Below are 22,670 nucleotides of genomic sequence, written 5' to 3'. Positions count from 1 at the left end.
AATGCAACAGGTTACATTTTTAGCACTTGAGTCATTTAAAATGCAAAATTCATCCCTTCCATTTCCCACCCCACCAACAGTAGGAAAGTAAAAATTCATTAGACAGGTTTTTCAGGTTACTGCCGTGCAATTAAATGCAGTCAAATATGAAAAGAACAGACTTCCCAGCTTGTTAGGATTATCTCAAGGGACCCTGAATTGGATATTGAAAGTTGACATAAGCTGAAATGAGCTGGACATAAACTGTTGGTTCAATCTCACAACACCGACAGTTATTTCTTCGTTTTGTTCCATCTGGAGTGGTCCAATGCCACCCTGTCAATGAGGGCAGCAGCAGGGTGTTGTTTGAGGGAAGCTACTGGTTTTGCCATTTGCTTCCAGAACCACATATACTATAACAGACTTTCTGTTAAACACTGTTTAGCCCTTTGAGGAGGGGGTCAAGTTCATTCAGACTCTCCTCCCTCCTTAGCGTGGTGTCATACGCAGCCTTCAGGTTTTCTTCCATTGTTTGACTTGCTGTTCCTTTTTCACTGGAGACTCCTCCTAAAGTTTTCTTGCCTCTTCCTTTGCATCCTGCTCTGTGAATTTCTTGAACATGTTGGGGTATATCCTGCAGTCCTGCTTGTGCTTCTTAGCCTTTTTCTGGAACGTGGAGATCTGCAGTCTTGCACCCTTGTTCTGGGGAATCACTTCAAATGCTTTCTCAAAGTCACCTTGGCTGACTCAGACTCGTGCGTGAACAGCTGGGCTTCACCCCTCCTGCACAGGTCCTTCTCATTGGCACTGTCCAGTCCAAGGGTCTTATCACAGCACTCAGCAGCTCTGAGTATTCTCTCAGCTTCACGTGGCACATGGCCAGGTTCAGAAAGGCAACAAGCAGGAATGATTTGGAAGCTTTAGATTCTTTTTCTGATAAGCCATATTCCATCTCTAACCAGAATATTAACTTCCCATACTGAATCACTGCCTGCATGTACTTGCCTCCCTTGAAGGATACGATTCTCTTCTTTTTGACAACGGCAGCCTGCTCCAATTTTGCTTTGATATACATCTCCCAAGATTCTTGGGCCTTTTCAATGATCTTAAGTGTGACTTCATATATAGGCTCAGCATTATGTTCAATGCCAAATTTAGACTTCCCTGCCTCTCCAAAACCGTATCATGGTCCAAGATATGAAATACATTGTTCTTGCTGCATTTCCTCCAGACTTTGTTGATTCCAATGGGAATATAGCGGTCTTCTCCTTCACCAACAATGAATACCACATCTCTACAAAAATCCTTCCACCACAGTGGCTATCCAGGTGAACTTCTTCTGTTGCTCCTTCATTTGGGTTTAAGTATCCCTCTCCTTTCTGTTTTTTCCTCCAGATAATGCCTCCATCTTCAAATTAATTCTCTCCTTTGAAATCAAGGAGTTCAATCTCAAAAAAGAGCATTACATTTGAGGGAATTTGGGAGACAATGCCAGCCAAACCACATGTATATTCTAGTTTACACGGTAAATGGCAAATCTTTCCTTTCTTCCTGGTAGCCACTCCAAAGTCCATGCCGTGGTAACTTCTCTTTACCAAAACTAAAGACAAATGGTTCATATCTATTGTCATTGGAATAAAATTTCTTTCCATTTGACAATTTTCCTTGGTGTGGCAGTTGTATATTGTTTATGAATTTCAAAAATAGATATTGGATTATGTTTGTAAACTGGTCTGTCCCTCCAGGCATAGCAGATTATATTGGATTCAGAGGTTTCACTTTTACCTAGTTAAATAATGATTAAGGCTTTGATTGGGCCACATCAGTAGGACGTTGAGTCCCCACCCACCAAGGGGGTGTGGGCTCACAGAGAAACCACACCACAGAAAAGGGAGGTTGGAGTTTTAATGCTGGAGCCCAGAAAGTAAGCACACAGAGGAGCAGAGAAAAGGCTCAATTAGACATGGCAAAGGCCCCAGGAATAGAGATGAGCCATTCACCCGATAGTCTACAGCTGGCCTTTGAAAAGAGGTGAGCAGCTAAGCTGGGAGAGAAACAAGCTCCAGTAAAAGAGGAACCCAGGAAGCCTGAAACCTTGCAGATGTCACCAGCCATCTTGCTCCAACATATGGCAACAGACTTTGGTAAGGGAAGTAACTTACACTTTACGGCTGGGTAACTGTACACTTCTACCCCAAAATAAATACTCTTTATAAAAGCCAACAGATTTCTGGTATTTTGCATCAGCACCACTTTGGCTGACTAATACAGCTAAATGGTAATGGACATAAACTTTGTCTCTAATCATTGGTGTTTCCTTGTTATTTCTCCCTCTTTTAATGATCTTTAATACTCCTCAGTCTTTTTGAGAGATAATACCCTCTCCCCATTAGCAGCAGCTCATAGCTCCTTTGTCAGTAGTTGCTGTCTTTTATAGGTAGAAAACCTGCTATAGCAGCAGTTACCCCTGGTCTCTGTCTCCTTCTGCTGTATACCGTGAGCTGGCACCCCAGTGATTCTTTTTTTTTAAAAAATTTATTTATTTATTTATTTATTTCTCTCCCCTTACCCCCGACCCCAGTTGTCTGTTCTCTGTGTCTATTTGCTGCATCTTCTTTGTCCGCTTCTGTTGTTGTCAGCAGCATGGGAATCTGTGTTTCTTTTTGTTGCATCATCTTGTTGTGTCACTTCTTCGTGTGGGCGATGCCATTGCTGGGCAGGCTGAACTTTCTTTCGCACTGGGCTGCTCTCCTTACGGGGCGCACTCCTTGCACGTGGGGCTCCCCTACGCGGGGACACCCCTGTGTGGCACGGCACTCCTTGCTCGCGTCAGCACTGCGCATGGGCCAGCTCCACACGGGTCAAGGAGGCCCGGGGTTTGAACCGCGGGCTTCCCATGTGGTAGACGGACGCCCTAACCACTGGGCCAGTCCGCCGCCCTCAGTGATTCTTGATGTCACCTCTTCTGTCCATTTTTCTAGAGAGTTGTTTGTCTTTTACATACTAACTTGGAAAAATTAATTTCGTAAAAATTTTTTATACATATGTGTCTGATACTAATTGTCTATTTTACATGTTATAATTATTTTCTATCAATCTGTTGTTGGTCTTTTAACTTTGTTTAAGGCACCATTTTATATACTGAAGTTTTCATTTTTATGTAGTCAGATTTATCTATCTTTCCCTCTATAACTTTCATGATATCTTACTGAAGAAGGCTTTCCCTAGCAAATACTAATTTATCATGTAGAAATCAGAAGCCGCTTGTGATACCCTTTGCCTGACCATCATCATTCATCCTTCATCATTCAATGCGTCTCCTGTGAGAGCAATCCCCAGTCCTTCACAGATGGATTGGTTGCCATTCGTTCATTCATTCATTCACTCACTCAATTAATCCTTACAAAGTACTTACCATGAGCGAACAAAGTCCTAAATCTTGGATATGCAGTGGTGAATAAATCAAACAAGACTCTGCCCTCATGGAGCTCACAGTGCAGTGGAGAGAACATATATTAAACAAGTAATTAGACATGTTCCCCATTACAAATTGTGGTAAGTATAATGAAAAAGAAGAGAGAGATGTTAGAGAGAACGGGAGGTGGAGCTTCCACCGTGCCTGACTTACCTCCACACAGCTCTCACCATGCTGTGTTCTAATTGTCTGAACCCTATGGCTTCTAATTCTTGGCCACCAACACATCTTTTGGCTACACTGTTGCTCTCAGAGCCTTCATGCCTGATAGGGATAGACTCCAGGTTTAACTCTGCTTCCCTCTCTCTGGGCTGCCCTGCTGACTTAGCATGACGTGCATCACTCCTGCTCCAAGACACAAAGTTCTGAGAAAACTGAGCCAACAAGCAGGTGACAGAAAAAGAAAACTCCTAGTGTAAGGGATTTGGAACATGTAGGGGTGGAAAAATCACTCTGGAGATGTCAGATGAACCCGATCCAGATAAAATACTCTGTGCTTAGATGAACAAATAGATAATGAAGTAAATAAAAGTACATTTTGAGCATTGTTTGAAACAGTAGCACACAAATGCCTCCAATACCTTGAATGAGGCCCTCACATTAGGAATAGAGTTTTTTAATGATAAAACCAAATCTAACTATTTGGACTGCGGAAAAAAACAGAAAATAGAACATGGAGTCAATTAATGCACCTTTTCCCTATCGCTATCACAGTGGTCTGGAAAATAAGTCATTACACCCTTGCTTTTCAGAATCTTAGAAGAAGCCCTAAAATGACAGGAAAGGGCCTTCCAGGATCTTCCTTGAGCTCTGGGTCTGGCATCTACAGTCATCTCTCCTCCACTAGCTGCACCCTCTTGGGCAGGTTGTTTAACCACACTCATTGCCTGTTTCCTTATGTGTAAAATGTGAATTACACTGGACTTCCTAGGGTTGTTTGAATGCTCAATATGGGGTAGGCATAAATTTATAGTTTTTTTGGCACACAGCTCAATGCTTAGCAGATAGAAGGTGCCCAATAAATGTTTTATCTGTGCTTTTACTATTGGGGCCTCCCTCAAATGGTGAGAATGCAACCCCAATAGAAATGGGTGGAAGGCCTCTGCAGCTCCATAAAGGCTTTCAGATGCCAGTTGACAGGTTCTGCAAACATTGACCCAGGAATTGGAGGCATTTCAAGATAGTCAAACCCAACTAAGTCCTCCAAGCATAGAAAAGAAAGGAGTTCCTTCATTTGCCAATCCCAAGTGCCTCGCTGAACCTATTTATCTTCCACCTTCCTAGGCAGATTAAATCACAGAAGCAGAGTGTAATTTGGATGTTCTTGATTTTAAAATAAAAGGACTGGACAATGCTTATAAACATTCTCAGTCAAAATTAGCTAAAAGGAAAACTCAAGTTGGCCAACAAGGTTTTGCCAACCCCCTGCTCAACACAAAGTTGGTATGGTGCTGACTTTACCCAGCAGCACCAGGTCCCTCACCTGGATTTGGAGCTCTCTTTCCCACATTCTGTTGGCCTTGAGTCAGCTTCATGTTATCACTCTCCCAACAGAGCAGCAGAAACTATCTTCTCTCTATTCTGCCATCTGCTTCCCCTTCCTCAGCCCCTAAATGCCAAACCATGAACTGTCACATGAAGGGAGGGGGGCTGTCTGCGGGGCCTCCACCTCTGACTACTTCTCTGAACACGTAAGGGTAGCTGCAGCTCTGAAGTCAAACTCATGGGGCAGAAAAAGGTTCACCCTGAATTTCACTAAGCCACAAAGCAGTCTGTGACATGGGGAAGAAGGGATTCTCAAGGGAGAGGAGAGACATTCTGCAGGCCTTGCTCTCTGAAAGAATAAGATTCATCCTAGAAAAGACTGGAAATTTGATGGACCCAATCAATAGATCATCTAATGTTCATGGAGATTTGCTCTCTTTCATAAAGAAAAAGAAGGCCAGATTTTTTTCTTCTCAAAAGTAACTGAGGCACAATTTGAAAAGGAAGTTTGGCATTTAAGATTGTGGTTTGCTAGTAGTCAGCTAGCAACAATGGGGAAAAAATCGAGAAATGAGATAGAAATGAACACTTTTAGATATGAGCTTGGTGCAGCACAGTTAGGACCAACACTACGACAGTAAAATGGTTAACCCTGGGGTCACAGCTGTGAAAACACAGAAGAAAATAGGTTATTTCCTGAAAGCTAAAGACTAGGCTCTCTCTGTAATCCCAGGCCACATTATCCTTATAAATAAGGAAGTTGTGCTTATTAACAGGAGCTTAATAAGATTGCAGCCCCCCTTTACATATCCTGTAGACACTGGCCACTTTCTTTTCCAGCAGCAAACTGTAGTGGGCAGCTCAAGGTCATTTCCTGCCCTGTCCTTGACTACTGGCTGCAGCCTGTGGACATGGCTGACCAGGGCACAGAGCCACATGACTCATCCTTCTTTCAGCACATGGACATCTGGACAGCACCAATTCATAGGAAAGCACAATTTTGTTTTATTTTGTCTAATGTGTTCAGAAACTGGAGAATTCGATTTCCTTCGTTGCCTGTGGAAATGGAGCTCAGCATACAGCCCTATTTAATCACAGAGTGTTAACGCTAACTGCAATAAGATGGCCCACCCCAGGCCTTCCCTGGGCCACAGCAGACAGTGCTCATCCTTCTCACTGAACCTGGGCCCAACCTCGGAATACAGAGCTCTTGGCAGCCCAGCCAACCAGAGTAGGCAGGTGTGATTAAAACCACCATGTGTTTCCTCAGTTCAAAGATGCACATTATCTTTTTCACTGGAAGGCGTAAACACATTACTATTTTAGCAGCTGGCCCCAGAATTCCACTAAAGGAAGAGAACAATTCGTTCTAGCAATGGCAATGCTGTGCATTCAGTTTGATGCTCTTTTCAAATCCTCCCAGTATCCTTAAAACCTAGTCTAGTCTAGTATAGACAACCACTGTGTATTACTGAAGCTTTGAGGAATGAAGGAAGAAGGATGGAGCCTGTGTGCAGACACATGCAGATAGAAGACATCAGCTGGAGATGCTGAGAAAAATGATAGAAACCAAGAAAAAGTAGAAAGGCAGGTTGCAGTGTGGGCAAACTAAGAGAGACACAGACACAAGAGAAACCCTGGTCATCAACAGGAATGGGAAGAGAAGAGGCAGATGGAGGGGCAGGGCCTTGGTGCTATTAATATATGGAAGGGTCTTCCAAGTAGTAGATATTGGGTTTCAATGTGCACTTGTTCAATACATCTGTGATGGTAGTATAGGGGATCCAGTGCCCTGACTATCACTAAACATGATCTCAAAAGCTTTTCTTATGTTAATAATACATTATCTTCATAAAAATAATTTGAATAGTTATATAATAGTCTATTGAATAAATTTGATTTATTTAGCCACTTACCTATTTTGGACTTTTAAATAAACGCAAAATTTTACCTATTAAGGATAATGATGTTACGAATGTCTTTAGTCATAAAGTTTTTATTATCGGTAGGGATAATTTCCTCATGACAAATTACCAGTAGTGGAATTTACTGGGCCAGATGGTATGAAATTTTTCAGACTTTTGATAAATATCGGTAAGTGGTTTCTACTTCAGTGAATAGTGGTGGGAGTTCCAGTTTCTCCACGCAAGGAAAGTTCTCTATTAAATACCACTTATTCTCCAGAGAGAGATGTCCTTAAGACTAGCAGGTATTTTTTAAGTCTACCTTCTTAGAGATAAAATTGCTAAGTCAAAAAGCATACACATTTGAACTTTTAGTAGATAATGTAAAATTGCTTTTCAAAGAGGCTATACTGCTTAACCTTCTGTCAACTGTGTATGAAAATATGCATTCCCCCACACTCTCTCTAACCATGGATATTATCAAACTTAAAATAACATTTTTTTGTAAATTTGATGTCTTATTATAATTTCCATTTCCATTTCCATGATTCATCCTTTCACATGATTACTATCTACTTGTATTTTTCCAATTGTGAATGCCTACTCATATCCTTTACCCATAACCTATTAGATTATTTGTATTTTATTTAATGATTTGTAGAACCCTTCTATATATTATCTATATTATATAATTGTAAACATTTCCTCCCAATCTTCTAACTTTTGTTTATAATGCTTTTTATTGTACAGAAGTTATATGTTTATATATAATCAGACATCTGTCTTTCTCTTTTGGTATCTTTTATATAGATAAAGAAGGTTTTATGGGAAGCAGATGTGGCTCAACAGATAGAGCATCTGCCTACCATATAGGAGGTCCAAGGGTTCGATACCCAGGGCCTCCTGGCTCATGTGGTGAGCTGGCCCATACACAGTGCTGCTGCATGCAAGGAGTGCTGGCCCACACAGGGATGCCCCCGCGTAAGGGTGCCCCCTGTGCAAGGAGTGGCCCCTGCGCAAGGAGAGCCACCCTGCACGAAACCACAGCCCGCCCAGGAGTGGTGGCACACACACGGAGAGCTGACACAGCAAGATGACACAATAAAAAGAGACACAGATCTCCAGTGCCACCTGATGAGAAAAGAAGCGGATACAAAGAACAAACAGCAAATGGACACAGAGCACAGACAACGGGGTGGAGAGAGGGATAAATAAATCTTAAAAAAAAAAAAAAAAGAAGGGGATTTACCTATCCCAAGATTATAAAAATATTCTTTTAATTTTTATTCTAGTAATTTTGTTTCTTATATTTGGTTTTCTAATCTATCTGGACTTTAGTTTTGTGTTCCTTGTGAGATAAGTCTAATTTTATTTTTCCCTCAAAAATTAAAACTTGTCTACCTATCATTAACAAATCCATAGTGTTCTTGAAGCTAGTTTTAGAATCTCTAATTATTAACTTCATAATAGGTTTTGATATAGTGGAGCAAGTCACTCTTTATTAATCTTCTTAAAAAGTTATTCGTTGTTCTTATACATTTACTTTTCCAAATGAACTTTACTATCATCTTAAAGAGGATTATTTTTAATTAAAACGATTAAAGTTTTCATTGAGATTTTGCTAAACTTATACATTAGTTTGGGAAGAATTACACTTCTATAAAAATAACAAACCTTTCTACGCAAGAAATAGCATTACATCCCCCCACCCCCCACCCCCACTTTCCCACATCTTTCATTAGCATATTTGCTAATATGGCATATTTGTTACAATTAACATTGGCATATTTGTTACAATTAACAGACATATGCTGAAGCATTGCTACTAACCATGGACTATAGTTACGTTATAGCTTACACTTTGCCCCACACAATTTTATAGGTTTTGACAAAATGTATAATGGCCCGTATCCATCACTGCAATGTCATGCAGGACAATTCCAAAGCCCAAGAAATGCCCCACGTTACACCTATTCTTCCCTCTCCCTCCCCTCAGAACCTCTGGTGCCATTACCTTTAAACCAATGATACAAGTTCTTCCATTGCTAGAATAATCAGTCTACTTTAGTTCACTGTTCATTCCCTAATCGTGAGGATTGGCAGGTAGTGATGCCCACTCTGTTCTGATTGTGAGGGGGCTTAGAACCCCTGGGCAAGATGGATGGAACTGTCTTGCTTACAGTTGTAGATACTCTGTTTTGGGGGGAAGGTGTTGTCCACCACCATCACTTTCTTAGTTGTCCTGGGCGAGCCCAGTGAACTGGAAAGTAGGTATTGCAACTCTGCTGAGATTCACGGTTCAACCAGCATACAAGAAGACCAAAGATTTAAGTCTCTGAGACATATAATTAACAAGTACAGTGTTAATTATAGGTTCATATAAAAGGACAGAGAGTCATATGTAGGGAAATTATAAATGAGTCTAACTGTTACAATGGGAAGCATATATTCCAAAATAAGGCCCACTGACAGGGTGCCAAATTCCTGAGCCTGTCTACCGTGCGTATAGTGTCTAGCTGCCTCTAGAGTCTTCAGGGACCCTGCTGTTTGAAGCACTGTTTACTGTGGCAGTCATTGAGATCCTGCTGAGTCGTGCAAAAGCGTAAGCGTTGGAATGACCTCCCAACTCACTTTGAAATCTCTTAAAGCATAAAAACTCATTTGTATTTTACATCTTCCCCTTTTGTTCAAGGTCTTTTTCCAAATGGATTGCTCATTGGCAATTAGCAATAATCCTTTAGTGCCAGGGAAACTCATCCCTGGGGGTCACCTCCCAGGCTGGGGTGGGGGTGGGGTGGGGAAGATGGTGCATTTACAAGCTGAGTTTGACTTAAAAAGAGGCTACATTTGAGCAACAAGGAGGCTTTCAGGAGGTAACTCTTAGACAATATATAATACTAAGCTAAGTTTCAATTTCACAAGAAAAGGTTCATGAGTACAATCATCAATTTCAAGGGCTTGGTGTAATGGTCTGTCCTCCTTCACTAGGCACTGCCCATGCACTCAGGGGATTCTTGTCACTCTCTTAGAGATTGTAGCAGGAATCCCCAGAATGGGAATTCAATATTCTTTCAGTTATTGTGTGGGTCTCCACCCACTGAGGCAAATGCCCCATGACCACTTAAACAAATTCATATGCCTTAGAGGCATGCTCCAGGCACACCCTCACAGTACATCTTCCCATTATCCACACCACACACCATTTTTGAAAAAATGGCTTTATTGAGATACAATATATATACTGCAAAGTTCACCCTTTTAAGTGTATAATTCAGTTGTGTTTGTTATCCTCACAAGGTTGTGCACTGATCATCATTATCTAATTCCAGAAAATTTTCATCACATCCCAATATAAACCCAGTCCCATTAGGAGGCCCTCATATTTTCATCCTCTCAGCCCCTGGCAACTACTACTAAGCTACTTTCTGTAACTTTTCTCATTTTGTCCATGTTTTTTAATGTGTTGATATAGTATATTTCATCTTCTCTATCATTATAGTTATGTATGTTTTTGTTTCTTTGATATTTATTTTTTATCTTTTTGCCTTTTTAAATTTGGCAAATGTTGTCTATTTTATTTGTGTTCTTATAAAAATTCATCTGATTGACAGCCTGGATTTGTGTGTGTGTGTATTTTATTAATTTCCGTCTTTTACCTCTATTAATTCCTGACTTGTATATTCTTTAGCCTTATTTATTGTCATCCTTACTGAGTTAAATGTTAGTTGTTTTATGTTTCACTATTTTTTTTCAAAGAAGAAAATTTGAGACTATAAAATTTTCTCTGAATAATGCTTTGGTTAAATTCAGCAGGTTTTGAAATGTGATAATTACATTGTAATTGTTTCTAAATAATCAATCAGTTCAGTTTTGATTTCTTCTTTAGATGAAGAGTTACATAGAATAGTTTTTGGTTGATATCCAAGTATAGAGATTGTACATTACATATATATGTATGTGTATTGGTGTTTCTAGTTAGTTAGTTATTGTAATTAGGAAATGTGACTTTTATGAGAGTCTGCATTGAGAAATTTGTTCGGATTTTTCTTGTAATACAACACGTGGTCAAATTTTTAAAATATATTCTAGAGATAATCACAACGAATTAGTATTCTTTGTTGAATACAAAGTTTTATACATGTATGTGTGTATTTGAGCCATCTTAGTTGTATTATTCATCTTTAAATTTATTTGATCTTTCAATTTCTTTAAGAAGGTGCCCTAATTCTCCCTCAAAGAATGTGAATTTGACAATTACCTTTGTACTTCTAATACGTTTTCTATGTTTCAAAATAATATTTTGGTACATTAACTGATGTGTTTTTTGCTCTTGGTAATGTTTATTTTTCTCCAGTGTTTCTTACCCATTCAAATTAGACTTTGTGTCACACACCCATTGCCTCAAGGGCGGAAGACTGCTACAGAAAAACGAAAGGAAAGAAAGCCCAGCATTAGAATCCAAAGCTTTTAAATTTCAAATGCCTAGGTTTCAAAGGCTTAAATTATGAAGGATTAGGATTCCAAGACAAAAAGCAATATATTTTCAAGAATTCCCAAAGTTATAATGGCTAATTTTTATTACCTCAGACTAGGTAAATATTATGGATCAGAAGACTAGGAAAAAATTGGGAGAATTGGACACTGGCTTGTATTTTTAGAAACTAACCAGCTCTCTCACCCCTTTCCACCCTAGGATAACTCACCATGGTTAGGGGACATAACTCCAGACAAGTGTGAAAGATTCAAAATCAAAGAGGTCCTGCATGTTACCTTATGGATGAAGCTTGGGGAAGTGTCAGATACTCAGAATTCTCTGGCTTGAAACATGTAATGGGAGCAGGAGAACAGGCTGACTAGGCAAATATTTGATACAGTATTGTAGAGTGTTCTAAATGTGATCAAGGGGGCAATAGAAGTAACCAAAAGAGAGATGGATCTGAAGAGATCTTGGAATGAAGTTAAGAAGGATGTTGCTTCAGTGATTTGCATGGGTGAATTATCAAATACCTATCAGGAACAAGCATCCCACAAGATGCCAGAATGGATAGAAAATTATGCCACCTTGGCACTAAGTGCACCTCCTGAAACACAAACCCAACTCCAGAATTTGGCAGGTGGCATGAATTAAATGTGGAAAATATGAATTAATTGAGATTAATCTGAATTCAATGAAATTACATTTCTGCCATCTGGCAGTATAAAGGCTTGAAACAAATTATATTCATTTATAGAAAATTTTTGAAAGTTACATTTTAATTTTTTACAGTTGGTTTTGTAAACAAAATAGCCACAAGACCTACTTAAAAGTTAACTTGATAGATTCACAAAGAGCAACGATTGCCATATCTTTTTTTTTGTTTGTTTTCTGTTTTTTTTAATTTTTATTTGTTTATTTATTTTTTATTGACTTTGTAATAATATTACATTAAAAATATATATATATGAGGTCCCATTGAACCCTACCACCCCCACCCCACCTCTCCCCTCCCCCAGCAACACTCCTTCCCATCATCATGACACATCCATTGCATTTGGCAAGTACATCTTTGGGCACCTCTGCACCTCATGGTCAATGGTCCACATCATGGCCCATACTCTCCCCCATTCCATCCAGTGGGCCCTGTGAGGATTTACAATGTCCAGTGATTGCCCCTGAAGTACCATCCAGGGCAGCTCCATGTCCCAAAGACGCCTCCACCTCTCATCTCTTCCTGCCTTTCCCCATACCCATCAGCCATCATGTCCACTTTTCTCAATCCAATGCCACCTTTTCTATGTGGACATTGGATTGGTTGTGTCCATTGCACCTCTATGTCAAGAGGAGGCTCAGATTCCACATGGATGCTGGATGCAATCCTCCCACTTTCAGTTGTAATCACTCTAGGCTCCATGGTGTGGTGGTTGTCATATCTTCTTAATGTATTGTACCTTCTATAAATGTAAATATTTTTTTCCATTTAATGCTTTTAGCCTTGAATTCAACTTTGTCTGTTATTAATATTTCTCCTTTTTGTAAGCATTTATTGGATATATTTTTCATTCCTTTTATTTGAAATTTCCTTTTGTCATTTTAATTTTGGTGTATCTTTTGAAACAACATATAGCTGGATTTCTATAAAAGCACATTTGAGATTATCTGCCTTTTAATAATTTATTATGATTAATGACATGTTCGATCTATTCCAGTCATGATCTTTGATGTTCTCCATTTACTAGGCTTTCTTGTTGATGCTCATTTTTCGATTTCCTCCTCTTTGCTGTTTGATCTAGTTTTCTTTATTCATTTTTTTCCCTAGTGGCTTTTAAAAGATCAGTCCCTCTTTCCTTTGTTGCCACTATATGATTAGATGAAGAAGACTTGCATATTGCTTCCTTGGCTCAGCTCCATCTCCTCTCCAACCCCTGGGAGCTCCTGCAACTCCTCCTTCTTCAAGTGGGATAAGGAGGAAGAATGAGAAAAAAAAACAAACAAAAACTACAAAGGCAGAATGAGAGGAAAGAAAGGGAAGCAGAGGTTAGGAGAGGGTATGTGTTCTCTACAGTACACCTACCATTGGTCTATCCAGTCCCTATATTTTACATAACCAGTACTTGGAGTTGGGAAGGTCAAGGAATCTTCTTATGGATATGGAAGCTGGAAGGAGTAATGGTAAATAACTTGGCTCCAAAGAGGTGTCTGAACTTGTAAATTATGCCCTTTTAAAGAGTGATTTTTGTCTCTTTTAGAATTTTCACCAGGTCTGCAAAACATAGGACTTCATGGCATGGTTTTTATTGTCTGATAGAGTTATGATGTCTTTTTTATTCCCAGTGAGATTGAAACTCCTTATGAGAAAGGAATGGAATAGGTCATTCAAAATCAGTTTTTAACCAGGCTATCCATGTTGAGTCATGAGAGACTGGGGCAAGGAGCTGGCCAGAGACAGTGGAGCAAGGAGTTGCATTAGACCACCAGAGCCTGCAAATATGGAAGAGTTTAGCAATCCTAAGAGTCCTAAGGTATTGTAGCTCAGAGAAGATTCTCTGTTGGGACTTGGACAAAGAGAGGAAAATGGAATTTCCTCTACCCAAAATGCCTAGGCAGTTGTTTACAGGTAATAGAAAGAAGACAAAACTTTTCTAGATCTATCTGACCTTTATCTTCTTAATTAAGCAAAAGGACCTTCCAAAAGAAAAGGGTAGAACTAAATAGCATAAAATCATAAAGTGGATGGGAAGATAATGAAATGCCTAACACCTTTAAAGGGGATTGAGTCTTCAGATCCCAGGGAATCTCATTCTAAGAGAAAATCTTGAGGGTATGATCTAAGAGCCCCTGTACACAACTTTTAGAAACCATGAAGAATGAATCTAGAAGGCAAATGAGTTCCTTATTTTCAAATAAAGACAATAAGTGGATTCTGGACACAAGAGACAAACAAGCTAGGTATTGATTCCAGAAAAAATTCCAAAACAAATATTTAAACAATGTTTATTTTAGCATTTAGTATGAAGAGCTATATTAAGTTCACTGATAACTAGTTGAGCCATACTAGCATCATTTTAAAAAAGATTATTGGGAGATAATGGGGTGTGATATACCTTAGATCCCTTGAGTTCGGCAAGTCTCTAATGAGAGTAATGTTCTTTAGACAGTTAAGTAAGAACTAGATGATAGCAAGCTCTAAGGTTTTGCTGTTGATTGAACAGGAATACCTAAAGATGGTTGGTGAGGAGGTTTCCAGTGCTGTCTGGGTCTGTAGATTTTATGAGTCTTGGATAATAAAAAATAATCACGTGATTGATAACAGCATCAAGACTCAGAATGATGTAAATGAACTAGAGTGCTAGGTTAAAATTTAGCAGTACCATAAACAGGTTTTGTAGGAACTGAAACTTATACAAATTGGGGGTCCTCCTTAATAAAAAGACTTTATCATGAATACAAAAAAAAAATCAAGAGCAAAGGTGTATATTTAGTAGCATTAGAAAGAAATCACCTCAGCCTTGGAGATGGGTCCCTTTGTTCAGAAAAGTTTACTTAGCAAGATTTCTTGAGTATAATCTAGCTTCCCCACCCCATCCCAGAACACTCTACAACTTCCAGCTTCTCCCAACATTCGCAGAACCACACAAATGAATAGCCCTGAAGCTTAAGCTTTATTAGCTTCAGAGTATAACTACCCCTGGCAAAAGTTCTAGATTTATGTTAAAATAAAATAATTAACTTTATTTCAGAAGTACAAGTGGTAAAAACCTAGATTTGATAGAATTGTGTAAAAAAAAATCTGAGGAATTTTCATTGACCACAATTTTACTATGCATCGACATTGTGAAAGAGCAAATAAAAATGAGCTAACTTAGGCAAGTAATATTCTAATATTACCATGCACATTGGTCAAGTCATAAGTCAGGTTCAGTTCTGGGATCCCTGATTGAAAGGGAACATTGACAAACCAGAGCACCTACTAAGGAATGCAGCCAAAATGATGAGAGTCTCCAAAATCTGCCTTATGAGGAAATGATGAAAAGAACTTGCACTCTTGGCTTTGGGAAGGGACAGATGCATGGACAGAGTTGAAGAGCCATCATGTACAAAAAGAAGGAGACTTCTTCTTTATTGCTCTTGAAGATATCTGAGTATAGTAAGGAGCTATAAAATGACAGCTTCCCACCAAACTGAGAGGGATTTATCAGACCAAAGAATGACTCAGACAAGTCCAGCTTGGCAAGTAAATGGACATTTATTAGGGTGCCTAGCTGGGTTCCTTGTCCTCAGCGGTGGAAGGAGTCATGACAGTTCCTAACTTGATAGTCTGCACCTATCAAAAAGTTGGTGGGTCTTTTATTGTGGAATAAGCATAACTCTAAAAGAACAAAGAACTTTGCTCAAGATTATAAGGTACATACATTTAAAGATGTTTATCAAGGCATACAGGGGTGTGCATGACTTCCACAGAATGCTTCTTTGATTATAATCAAAGAAGCAGATGTTTATATTACTTACAGGAGATGGGAAAGGTCAGATAATTACAGTTTTACTGGCCTTAAATCTACGTATTCTCAGGCAGTTGTTTCCTGATGCATGCTTGTGACTAGCTGAATCTAGCTTACAGTTTAATTTAAAGAAAAGGCAGAAAGAATTGGGGGATGCTAAGTTACCTGTGCCATAAACCACCCTATTCCACAACTCTTACAATCTTTCTGTCACCTCTTCCACACAGATCCATGAGCATAGAGATGGGAGGTAAATCTTAGAGTCAGGGTATTTAGATAGGAGACCACCACAGCTATAACACAAATAACAACAGGATAAACAAATAATGAGCACAGTGAGGATTCCAAAAAGTAAACTATAGCTCCAATGAGAGAGCAGGCTAGTAAGCCAGGAGGGAAAAGAGTCCAAAAGACCTACACATCCAATATGGTGGATAGAGTTTTGTAGGTTGTATTAGTCAGCTAAAGGAGTGCTGATGCAAAGAAAGATGGCTGCCAACGTCTGTAAGGGTTCAGCCTTTCTCTTCCTCCCAGTGTCCCAGCCTCTTCCTTTCTCAGCTGTAGGTTATCATAAAGCTTGTGTCTCTCCCCAGGACTTGTTTCTCCCTGAGCTCAGCTTCTCTGCTCTCTACAAAAGTCTAGCTGTAAACTTTCAGGGGAGTGGCTCATTTCTCTTCCTGGGGCCTCTGCCGTGTCTAATGGAGTCTTCTCACAAATCTGCTTCTCAGTGCATTTACTTCCCAAGGCTCCAGCATCAAAAACTCCAACTCTCTCTTCTGCCCTGTCATTTTCTCTGTGGGGGCCAGGACTCAATGTCCTACTGATGTGGCCAAATCAATGCCTTAATAATAATTTAATCAAGTAAAAGTGAAACTTCTGGATTTAATACAGTCAAAGGGGAACATACCCAGAGGGCCAGACCAGTATACAAACATAAGCCAATATCTATTTTTGGAATTTATAAACAATGCTAAACTGCTCCGTAGGTGATTTAAAGTGTCAGTAGCATTAGCATATTCATCTGGTTTATAAGCACAACACATAGTACCAGTCATCACCCAGGTGCCTCCTTGTGCAGCAGAGAGAATATCTAAAGCCTTTCAATTTTGTAAGACTGCTTTTCTCATTTAGGCCATTTCTTCATTTGAGAGGCTTATGCCAGGCTTAGTGTCACTAAGAGCTCGGGCAGTAAAATTTGCTGGGACTGTAATATGTGTTAATGCAGCTAAAGCCCCAGTCCCAGAAAGGGAAATGCTGAGGGGCCATTGCCACCAGGAAAGAGAGCATTTTAGTCTAAAACTAAAACCATCTTGTAAAGCTGGAAGATTCTGTGGAATACTGGGTAAAGTCATATTAACACGACCCAGTAAGAATGGATAACCGAACGTACATCTCCCTGCCCAATTATAAGGAAGATACAGCCATAAAGTGGGTCCCACATAACCATCCCTGGCGGACGTATGTAAGCTCCATGGTAAAAAGATGCATTTTGCTGTCCAGTCCATTCAGTCTGTCAGACGGTGATGACTGGGTTTTACATTTGTGATGGTAACCATCCCACGTGACGGCAGGCTTCTCCTTCAGAAGCATTGGTCTGTTCAATACAAAGAGGATTCAGGGAGTGTAAAGGCCATATTCAGCAACCATCCAAGTGAGGCCATCCCAAACTGATATGAGAGATGGACAAGTCTTATTGATATTTTCCCTGGTAATAGAAGAAACATTAGAACAAAGCAGAATAATTTTAAGTATCAGTAGGTTGTGGGAGTTGCCACCTAGAAGGGCGACTGGCTCTTATTTGCCGTATTCAGCCAATTACTCCAATTTCTTAAAGATGAGGGAAGAATATTCTGGCGGAGGGGGGCAGAGCTGCTGAAGGCTGGCACATATCCATAATCCAGTTGATTGTGGGTTATTGCTTCAGTGGTGGCCAATCAAGGGAGACGTTAAACAAAGTCGTGCCAGTCAGGAAGAGAAGCTTAAGGGCCCAAACACAAGTGTTAAGTAGGTACTGTAGGGGAAATGGTTCTTCTCCTAGGAGTAAAGTAACAGTGGACCTTTTCCCCATAGGCCCTAGGACATGTGCTGAGAGTGGGCATGACCCAGGCTTACAATACCACACAGGTTAGCCCTCCATAGGAGCAGGCCATAATGCCAATTGGGTTTCTTTAGGTTCTACCCACATCACTCTGGCAAATATTGCCCTTGTTGGTATGTTTTTCATGCATTTGACATATTGTAGTGCCATCGGTCTTACTGAGGACAGGGAGGTTGGCTACAGTGTTCCACAGGCCTGTTGCATAGCACCTCTAAGCACTATGAAACAGAGCCAGTCTGGAGGTAATATCCACTGTGGGACTAAAGAGACCCAGCCATCACTGGCTGGTAAAGCCACAGGAGTCTCCAGCAGCAGTATATTTCCATCCACTTCTGGGGCACAGCCAAGTGATATAGCAGATACCTTTATTGTTTTAAGCAGCTGTATTAACTGGTCACTCCAATAACTCAAATGGAAGAGACACCATGTGCAGTAGTTAGAGCCTGGTTAAATGCATGGGGTCCAACCCTGCAATGTGTGGTTTATAATGAACTGCCTTATTTGTTGTTTTAGCAAACTGTTTTTCCTCTCTATCAGTCCCATTCTTGTAGTATTATAGGGTAGGTGAAAATGCCAATAAATACCTTGTTCTTTAGCCCATTATTGTATATCATGCCTGGTAAAATGCATTCCTTGATCACTATCTATGTGTTGGGGTATTCCATACAGACTACTAAGCTATTTTATTCCCTGATGGTGTCTTATTGGGTAGCCCATTATACCAGAAAGGCGGGTGGAAGGCGCAGGTTAATGTATAGTGTTTACTGACACTGATGGGCAAGGGTCCTATATAATATATTTGCCAGTCCCATAAAGGTGTGCTGGCTTTGTGTACACACCCATCATGTCTCTCATGGCTGAAGCCAAGAACAGGTTTCACAATCTCATACGAACCAGGTCTGAACATAGGAATGCCTAGTGCCTTAGCCATGTACCACCCTGTGGCAACTCTTCTATGGCCACTCTTTTTGTGTAAGCATAGGTCTGCTTCTTCAACCAGCATAGGGAAAATTAAACAAGTGTGAGCTAAAGCATCCTCCTCTTGGTTCCCAGAAGGGGAGGTTTTTTGATGTTTAGGGATGTGATAAACTGTGCGGTATGCCTCTGGAGCTTGGTGGTGATAGTCAATCTCTTGCTTCTTGCCATAGCAGGCATCCCATCACTTGCCAATCATCTTTATGACATTGATTTATCCATAAATTGAGACCCTGACATATGACCTAACTATCAGTGCAGAGGGTGATTGACCATGTTTCCCTAGTGATTACCATCTATGTGGGCCTTAATTCAGCCTGATGGCTACTCTGTCCTAAACCAGAATCCAGCCAGATGCTATCAGTGTGTGTCTGTATGGCCACGGTCATTCAATTTGTAGTATTTCCTTTGCTGGACCCATCAGTGTACTAAGTATTTTCATAAATTGATGATTTCCCTCATGTACTGTGGGTAGGATGGAGGCAGGAGCCTCTTTCTGTGGGGGACAGTCTGTTTCCTCAAATAATATAGAACCAAGAACTTGTTGTAAGTCCTGACTAATGGGGCTGGTTGATATTACTCCCCTCTGCTGCAGATAAGCATTCCATTTCTGTAAAGTCTGCGACTGGGCCACTCCTGACTGGGGCTTAGTTAGTAGCCCTTCTATACTAGTCAGCCAAAGGGGTGCTGATGCAAAATACCAGAAATTGGTTGGTTTTTATAAAATATATTAATTTGGGGTAGGAGCTTACAGATACCAGGCCATAAGCATAAGTTACTTCCCTCATCAAAGTCTGTTTTCACGTGTTGGAGCAAGATGGCTGCTGACATCTGCAAAGGTTCAGGCTTCCTGGGTTCCTCCCTTCCAGTGTCTTGCTTCTCTCTGGGTTCCAGATTCCTTTCCTCCCAGCGCTTGCTTCTCTTTCCTCTGTGAGCTTATTTCCCAGGGCTCCAGCTTAAGGCTTCAGCATCAAACTCCAACATCAAAACTCCAACAACAAAAACCCTCACATCAAAAGCTCCAACTCTGTCCTTTGCCATACCTTTTATCTGTGAGTAACCACCCACCAAGGGGTGGGGGGACTCAATGCCCTAATGACATGGCCCAATCAAAGCCCTAATCATAGCTCAATCATGCCCAGTAAGAGACCAGATTACAAACATAATCTAATATCTATTTTTGGAATTCGTAATTATATTAAACTGCTACATCTTCTATCCAACTTTTTATCATATAGGCTGTTTTTAGTTACAGTCTGAGCATCTGTGAAAGATTCAACTTGTTAGGGGTGCTTTATACACAACCAGCAGTTGTTGTCCCGTAATGGTGTACTTAGCCTGTGCTCCCTTCCATGTCTGTAGCAAAAATCCTATGGGCATTATGCCTAAGGGTTGTTTTTGCTATAGACCCTAACTCTTACCTTCAGTACTTCTAGTTACTTTTAATATGTAAGGGTGTTGGGGCAGGGGAGAACAGAGGGCCTTGGCCTGTAAGACTGGGAGCATGGCTTGCTCAAATGCGTTTTACTCTTTTCCTCCCCAGTCCTAAGTTTTCCCTTGTTTTATGATAAGGTGTGAAGGTCTGAGGACTTGGGCTAAATGTGGTACAAATATCCTCTGGTAACCTAGAAGTCCTATGAAAATTTTCCGCTATTTAACTGTGTAAGAACAGGTTGTTGTAAAAAAACAATTTATTACTTTATCTGTAATGTTACATGTCTTACCCAACCAAGTGACACCTGGGAATCTTACTTCCACTCCAGTTCCTTGAAACTTATTTGGATTGATATCCCGTACTTTAGCTTTTAGCCAAAGCTGTTTCTAAGTCTGCAAAAGAATCAGAGCTTAACATAACATCATCAATATAATGAAATAAGGTCACAGGTGATGGCAAGACGATTGTTGAAAGATCCCAGATACCATCCCATGGCAGATGGTGGGACTATGTAAATAACCTTGGGATAAAACAGTGAAGGTTTATTGTTGGCCTCCCGACATGAAAGAAAATTGATCTTGTCTAAAGGAATGCTGAAGAAAGTATTTGCAAGATCTAATACAGCATGATCAGTTCTCAATTCAGCAACTAGCTGATCAAGTAATTCAGCTATATTGGGAACTACCCTATAGATCAACGAACAACTTTAATTCTAGATAATCCACTGTCATTCCCCAAATCCCATCTGACTTTTTCGTTGGCTATACAGGGCTATTGAAAAGACTTTGAACTGGTCATATAATTTGTACTCTAGCTAATTATTTGGCTGTGTCCATAATTTCCTGATATCCATCTGGCAAGCGGTATTGTTTTATGTGCACGATGTATTACGTGACTGGTTTCCATTTAGCTCAAATTTATGAAGCAGATCTGACCACTGGCACCCACCCATAGGTGAAATTCCCCAACAGTGATATGCAAAGTGTAGCCCATCAAAACATCAACCCTGAGGTTGTTTTCTCCTTGGGGAGATACATGCACTACATAATATCTAAAGGCTAGTTGCCCACCTGGAGAATAAGATGTGTCTGTCTTACTTTTATGGCAGAGTTGCCATAGCCATCTACTGTGACCCACTGCCCTTGGTGTTTTTCAGGATTGTCATAAACTAGGTGCATTTAGCGCTTATGATTTTTGTTTGTTGTGGGGTGTCCAATTAATAGTGAGCTCCACCTGTGGCCTCCAGTCACCTTGCAGGCTCACACCTGTAGGCAATCTTGGCCTTCCTGTCAGAGAAGGGGTTCTGGGGAGGGCCACCGTATGGGATTGATTTCTGGTGGAGCTGACCATGGTCACCTCATCTTCAGGGGTAGCTAGTTTGGTAAATTACTCTTCAGGTTTTAAGGTTTTCCATAAATCAACTAGCACAATATTTGGTTTCTTATCTGTGTACTCCCAAGCCATGCCTACTTCCAAAAGATCAGCTCACATCTGCTTGTGAGTTACTTTAATGTGACCCTTAGCCACGGGTAAGAGAAAACTATTCTCCTTTCATGTCTTTTATCTTTCGTTTCTTCATTAGCTTTTTTTTTTAAAGATTTATTTTTTGTTTTATTTCTCTCCCCTTCTCCCCACCCCCAATTGTCTGCTCTCTGTGTCCATTTGCTGTGTGTTCTTCTTTGACCACTTCTATGCTTATTAGCAGCACCGGGAATCTGCTTTTCTTTTCGTTGCGTCATCTTGTTGTGTCAGCTCTCTGTGTGTGCGGTGCCATTCCTGGGCAGGCTGCACTTTCTTTCGCGCTGGGCGGCTCTCCTTATGGGATGTGCTCCTTGCATGTGGGGCTCCCCTATGTGGGGGACACCCCTACGCGGCACGGCATTCCTTGCACACATCAGCACTGCTCATGGGCCAGCTCCACATGGGTCAAGGAGGCCCGGGGTTTGAACCACGGGCCTCCCATGTGGTAGGCGGACGCCCTAACCACTGGACCAAGTCTGCTTTTCTTCATTATCTTTCTTACTTGATCTTTGTTTCTGTCTAAATAAATCAGCCATGGCTTCACTTACTATTCATATATTTCTTGGGCCACTAATGGGCTTATAGGGGTTACCAGAGTACCATACCACTCCATAGGTCCAGAGTTTATAATTTTCTTCCTAATTTCTCCTGTAAATATGGTACAGTCAGGCCCTGTAAAAGGCCAATCATAATAAGTGTCTTTCATTCCTAATTCCCATAGAATGGCCTGGTCTTCCTCTCTAGTTCTCTACACAAGTGGGTGGGCTCAGGAGTTCTCCTGGTTCATCCAAATATCGCAGCGTGTGAGAATCAGCCAGTCCA

General features: G+C 40.5%; 1 pseudogene; it reads right to left on the bottom strand.

Moving 5' to 3' along the window:
* Positions 1-409: 409 nt before the first annotated feature.
* On the bottom strand, positions 410-21,505 carry LOC101420140 (peptidyl-prolyl cis-trans isomerase FKBP5 pseudogene; annotated as a pseudogene).
* Positions 21,506-22,670: the final 1,165 nt, after the last annotated feature.

The sequence above is a fragment of the Dasypus novemcinctus genome, chromosome 4 (genome assembly GCF_030445035.2).
Source record: "Dasypus novemcinctus isolate mDasNov1 chromosome 4, mDasNov1.1.hap2, whole genome shotgun sequence".
Classification (NCBI taxonomy): Eukaryota; Metazoa; Chordata; class Mammalia; order Cingulata; family Dasypodidae; genus Dasypus; species Dasypus novemcinctus.
This window is presented reverse-complemented; position numbering and strand designations above follow the sequence as displayed.